We start from the raw sequence: 6,625 nt of genomic DNA, 5'->3' as shown, positions 1-6,625 counted from the left end.
GAGTGAACAAATATGCTAAAAATATATTTTTTAGAAAAGTTACATACTGCACCTTTAACAGAATCTGTAAAATCCAGACCTGGTCCGGTTCAGATGGAACATCTGGTTCTAAAACCACAGAGGGAAACTTTCACTCCCAAACTGCTCCTCAGTTTCCTCTGCAGCTCTGTGGGACACGAGGCCGGCTCTCACCGACCCTGGACCAGGACCGGTTTCCAACTGGTCCAGACCGTCCTCCAACTCGTYGTCCAGCTGTGACTGTGAACCTGCTGGAGGAACACAAAACAAACAAGCATGACTCAGCACTTTTAAGAGTTTCTTTCTTTACTAAAACCAAACAAAAACTATTATTATTATTATTATTAAAACTTCTTGTTTCTGTAAAAAACTATACTACATTTAAAATAATATTTGTTTAAAAGCGTGAAAATATTAAGAACGGTGGCACTGAGTCAGCAGGAATTAAAGTTGCACCAGTTTCATATTTTAGTTCTAAAAATAACAACAAGTGACACAAACGATGCAAACATCTGCAGTTTTTAAAAACATTAAACCCTGTGCAGGTCTGTGGCTGCATGACCCGGAGCACCTGTTCTCCCATGTTTGTTGTGTTTGTCTTCTTCTGAACTGTAGTTTCATTGTGCGCTGTACGATGACAATAAAGGTCTAATCCAGGGGTCTGCAACCTGCGGCTCTCGGGCCGCATCTGGCTCTTTGGTCCTTCTGCAGTGTCTCTTTGAAGAGAGGCCAAAAAAATGAAATTATAATTTTTTGTTTTGTTTTGTTTTTTATACTCACAACAGAAATTGTGTGTACGCAAATATGTGATTAATACTACTAATACAAAAAGTAAAACATGTTGATTAGCTCATGCTGGCCTGTTGTTCACTTAAATAATCCAACTTCTTTCAATGATCTTTTTCTCAAATCCATCAGAATTACCTTTAAATAATTTGAAGACAACATAACAATAAGAATTAGAAAAAAACATGTCTGAATCGTTCAGTTGTACTTGCTTTTTTGAAATTTGGTATAAACTATACACAGTATTTTCTCGTTTACATGAATATAGACTTTTCATTTGTCCTGATGGGTAAAAATAATGATAAATAATAAAATTCACATTATTTTTTTAGCTTTATAATGTCACCTCCACTGGCCAAAAAGATTCCTGAAAAGGCCTTGAAAAGGCCCACGGACCACCAGTTGATAATCACAGTTGTAGCTGTTTTGCGGCTCCAGACACATTTTTTTAGTGCGTCGAGTAGCAGAAATGGCTCTTTTGATCGTAAAGGTTGCAGAGCCCCTGGTCTAATCTAATCTAATCTAATCTAATCTAATCTAATCTAATCTAATCTAATCTAATCTAAAAACCCACTGGTTCAGCAGGTTTTTTGGGTCAAAAGTCAGAGTTTGGAAACTGCACTGTGGGTGGGCGGCTGAAGTCTTTTGCACAGGTCGTACCTCACCATCGATGTGTTTGTATCAACAACGCAGGGACGCTCGTCCTTGGGCGCAGCAGCAGCAGCTGCAGCAGAAAACAACAGCGCGGCGCTGACGCGGCGCCCAGATAAAAATAGAAAAGGCACGTCTGTTCAGGCTAAAAATACGGCAGCAGGTATTTGTCATGTCGGAGGATCTGAGGCTCCAAACAGAACCAGGCCGAGGCCCGGGAGCCTGAAGACATTCAGGAGGCCTGAGTCACAGGTGCCGTCACGCCTGCAGGACCAGAGCCTGCAGGGCCAGAGCCTGCAGGACCAGAGCCTGCAGGACCAGAGCCAGCAGGACCAGAGCCTGCAGGAGGTTTTTACTCTGCAGGTTTTCATTCAAAAGAAAACATGTTGTTGGTGAAACACAGGAAGGTAAACAACAGTGAAGTCCTGAGGACTCGATGTTTTGTGCATGTTTTAAATAAAACGCACAAAACATGGAGTCCTCAGAGTTTTGTTGCTCAAACTGACGCCTGCAGCTGATTTATTTATTCATAAAATCTGTTTTTATGCAAAACGCTTGTGTCATTGTTTACGTCGAAACCCCTGAATGATTTATCTTAAAGGTCAATATTGAAATAATTAAAGTCTGTAAACACAACTGTGTGTGGTCTGCATTTCCACCAGCTGTCTGACACAACAGACACACACATGTCTGCTGTTCTATCCTCATGGGGACTTTACATTGACTTCCATTCATTTACAGATCATCTTAACCCTAACCTCACAGGTACACACCTGAGTCTAACCTCACAGGTACACACCTGACCCTAACCTCACAGGTACACACCTGACCCTCACATCACAGGTACGTGCTGAACGCAATGATCAGGAAATTAAAAGCAGGTGTGACCAGAACACAACAAATCAAAATATTTACTACAAAATAAAACAGAAAGTGAGGCAGCAGATGCACCCTGAAGGTCAGACCGTGCAGAGCTCCACTCAGGAGATTCAGGGCAGGATTGCCTCATTTTAGGCCTGAGCCCACCCAGCCCACCATCACTGACTCATCAGCCAACCGTCACTTCCTGTCTGGACCCTTCAGGGCGCCACAGATCCAGCTCCTCTCTGCTGGCTGGACGTTAAAACGGAGCCACGACTAAAAATAACCGTAAACAGCCTCTGAACGTCACCGCAGCAGCCCCCGCCCGTCTCAGCACGCTGTCCTCCCCGCAGCTCCCAAAACCAGGACCACCACAGACCCCTCCCTGCACGCTGCTGCCATTCCTGAGGGTGGGGGTCCAAACCGCTGCACATCACAGCAGACCCCCAGCCAAAACAATCTGCAGAACTCCTTTTTGTTTTGACTCTGAGTTCAGTCTCACGTTTGTCCAGTTTTGTTTTCAGAATCTGTTTCCCTCCATTCTTTTCTTAAACTACAGTTAAATCAGCTAAAGTCTCGTTAGTTTAATGCCATAAATCAGGGGTGCCGAATCCTGATCCTGGGGGTCCACCATCCTGCAGGTTTTAGATGTTTGGATGAACGATGGGTCGGCAGGTTTCTGCAGGACTTTAAAGGGCCTGTGACATCAAATTTTTGTAATAAACATGAATGTGTTTTTGGAAAGATAACATTGAGAAAATATTGCAAAACAAATTTCACGCCGCTGAGATGAACGGTTGTTGAGATATTTGCATGTGAAGAAACAGGAAGTGATGTCAGAGGGGAATGTCTGCATGTAAACAGAGTGTTGTTACAGCAGCTAACAACAGACTGTAGAGAAAAATCTGATGTTTCTTTACATTATTTAGAGTTTCTATTAAAGAGAGAGGAAGAGTTAAAGTTTAAATTGTTTTGTTTTATTTTATTAAAGAGTTTTGATGTCACTTCCTGTTTCACTTTGTTTGAGCCAAATCCTAAAGAAAAYAGGCCAGTTATGAGACAAAATGTGTAAAATCATGTGTACTATGCCAATTTTCTTAAGAATAAGGATGTTTTCTTTGACTTTTTGTGTTTGAAGGACAGGCATGTCACAGGCACTTGAAGGTAAGTCAAGAGCAGAAAGTGTTGGAGCAGCGACGTCACGTCAGCATCAGCCTTTCTGCTTCTTTAAATAAATCTTTTAATTATTTTTTCCCGCAGCTCCTCGTGTCAGACGGGCTGCATTCCAGAAACTGTGAAGCTGACGTCAGCGCAATCCAGGTTGATAATTTCACCTCTGACATCAAGCTGATCAGATAAAAATAAAACATGAAACAACTTGAGTCGTCTGCAGCGAAACCTGTTTGTAACGTCTCCCAACCTTTTCTGGTTCAGGCTTTTATTTTGAAAGAAGTTCATGAACTTCTTTCAAAAGGCGACAATTAAAACATGTTAAGCTCTAAGATTTTCATCCTTTATAGTCTGATGGATTGTGTGATTGTCTACAAACGGTTGGTATGCAGGAGAGATAAATGGTTCTAATCTTACACACAGACACACACAGACACACACAGACACACACAGACACACACAGACACACACAGCATGTTGTGAAATGTACATGACGAGCAGCAGTGGGAGGAAAGAATGTAAAAATAGCGTGCAAAGAACAGCTCATCCAACAAGAAGCTCCACAACAACGAGAGCTGCAGGAGTCTGAGCCCACGCCTCAGACCCAAACACTCCCAGGTCCCCGAAACCAGAACCTGATCCAGACCAGAACCTGATCCTGGATCCAGATCTAATCCCAGACTCAAAGGTCAGACCTCCAACTCCTCTCCCGCCTTTTCTTTTTAAAACTGTCCTTGGAAACAAAAACACACAAACGTAGTGTGACTCATGAGTTTCATCAGTCCACGCACACACACATACACACACACATACACACACACACAAACACACACACATACATTTGAGAGTAAGTAAAAAAAACTCCCAAAGTGAATTTCAGGCTTGGCTCTACAGCCAAAAGACGTAAACACACGGCCACAATGAGACAACAACGCACACACTGACACACACACGTACACAACAATGATTCTAAACCCTGATCTTGCTGCTTTAAATAGCCCGGGTCCAAATGTCAGACGGTTCTGACGCCAGTCAGAGAGGAGAGGGAAACCGTCTGGGAAAACCCAAACCCAGAGCGGAGGATGATGATGATGATGATGATGATGATGATGATGATGATGATGCTTCGTCTTCACGGCTGCAGGCACCAAAACTGAAGCCTGATGTAGATCTGCTGGTCTGAGCCTGAATCCTGCACCATTAATATTTTTAATCATTTTCTCTGTTTCCTGATAAAAACAGATTAAAGTTCCTGCGACGCGCCTATCCTTCAAATACACAAAGAAAACATCTTTATACTTAAGAAAATTGGCATAATACAGATTATTTTACCCGTTTTGTCACATAACTGGTCTATTTTCTTTTGAACTTGGCTCAGCCATAGTGAAACAGGAAGTGACATCAAAGGGGAACTTATTAATAAAATAAACTCTGGTTCTCACATAACTGGCCTATTTTTTTTATTTGGCTCTGCCGAAGTGAAACAGGAAGTGACATCAAAGGGGAACTTATTAATAAAATAAACTCTGGTTTTTGTTTATTAAAACAAAATTATTTAAACTTTAACTCTTGTCTCTCTTTGATAGAAACTCAAAATAATGTAAAGAAACATCAGATTCTTCTCTTCAGTCTGTGTTGTAACAACGCTCTGTTCACATGCAGACAGTCCCCTCTGACATCACTTCCTGTTTCTTCACACGCCAATATCTCAACAACTGTTCATCTCAGCGGCGTGAAATTTGTTTTGCAACATGGTATGAATGTTATCTTTCCAAAAATACATTCATGTTTATTACAAAAAAACTGATGCCACGCGCCCTTTAAAGTCTCACTGAAAATTTGCAACAGGACCCTGACTTTACCTGAGAGAACACACGGTCCGTCACACCTGGTTTTATTCTCACATATCAACTCTCAACTTATTTTGCTGCATTAGGTGGACAAAAACACACAAAACATGCCACAAATACCTCTTTAATAAAGCACTTTGTGCTCTGAAAGAATCTAGAAGGCTAATGCTAGCTGCTGTGTTAGCAGCTAACAGCTAATGAGCAATAAGTATTTTCAATCAATGTCAGCTGGTGTCTGCAACAAGACATCACTGCCATCTTGGTGGGCAAAAGCTTAAAAACAAAAATAATAATTTGAAATGATTAATTGTTATTTTTAAATGTTTACTCTGCTGAGACTGAAGCTAATGTTTGCTTTTCAAGATTGCGGCTAGCGTTGACGCGCGCAATCTTTTTGTTTTATTTTTTTATGTCATCAGATTTTCTCCAGACATCTGCTTTTTGCTTTTCTTACCAGTTTTTGAGCCACAAATAAATTTTAATATATAACATTTCATATTTTTACAAGTAATTTTCACTGAAAAGAGCTATAAGGTTTATGCTAGCAGCTGTTGCATCAGCTAACAGCTAATAAGCATCATGTACTTCCAACAGATTTTATCARGTCTGTGCAACAAGACACCTCTGCCATCATGGCAGTGGCGTCTGCAGAATTTTTTTTGGGGGGGGRMMWKSCCCCCCCCGCGGGTGCCCCTGCATCATGGGAGGCAAATGCTTGAAAAAAATTTAATGTAATTAATTGAGATTATCAAACATTAATTCTGACATGACTGAAGCTAATGTTTGCCTATCAAGATGGCGGCTAGTGACGACCTGTTTTGTTTTGTTATCATTACTTTATATTTACTCCAGACTTTTACTAGACGTACCTTTGTTTCACCAGTTTTGAGCCAAAGATTTTTGTCAGTTAGTCTGTTTTTTGTTTGTTTGTTTGTTTGTTGTAAAAAGTTTTCTCAGTTGTTTTCACTTTAATCTAAGCGCTACGCTAACGTGCTGATTACATCATCTCTGTCGTAAACAACATCATTCACTCTAACTCTGTCTAAAGCTCATTTAATCTCAAAGATATGCAAACGTTCTCGTGCAGGTGACTCACCTGTGCTGCAGGTAAAGTTGAGCCAACGACCGTCGGAGCAGAGATGTCAAATCCTGGCTGGAGTTTGGTGCTGAGTCGGCGCTTTGCTTGCCCCCTCGGCCCACCCAGAGAGCGTGTGAGAAAACATGTCTGAGCTGCTGCGAGGTTATTATGGTGTGTGTGTGTGTGTGTGTGTGTGTGTGTGTGTGTGTGT

At 41.4% G+C, this 6,625-nt stretch overlaps 1 long non-coding RNA gene across 1 annotated transcript in view; it reads right to left on the bottom strand.

The window, feature by feature from the left end:
* LOC106531144 (uncharacterized) overlaps nt 1–6,619 on the bottom strand; it is a 23,137-nt gene extending 16,518 nt beyond the window's left edge. The window contains exons 1-2 of the long non-coding RNA XR_001311873.1: nt 6,433–6,619; nt 53–269 (exon numbers count right to left, since the gene is read on the bottom strand). This is a non-coding gene — a long non-coding RNA (uncharacterized LOC106531144). The remainder of the gene's footprint in view (nt 1–52; nt 270–6,432) is intronic.
* Between the last annotated feature and the right edge of the window lie 6 nt (nt 6,620–6,625).

The sequence above is a fragment of the Austrofundulus limnaeus genome, unplaced genomic scaffold (assembly GCF_001266775.1).
Source record: "Austrofundulus limnaeus strain Quisiro unplaced genomic scaffold, Austrofundulus_limnaeus-1.0 Scaffold601, whole genome shotgun sequence".
In the NCBI taxonomy this organism is placed as follows: Eukaryota; Metazoa; Chordata; class Actinopteri; order Cyprinodontiformes; family Rivulidae; genus Austrofundulus; species Austrofundulus limnaeus.
The sequence above is the reverse complement of the archived record's forward strand: the minus strand, read 5'-3'. Positions and strand labels throughout refer to the sequence as shown.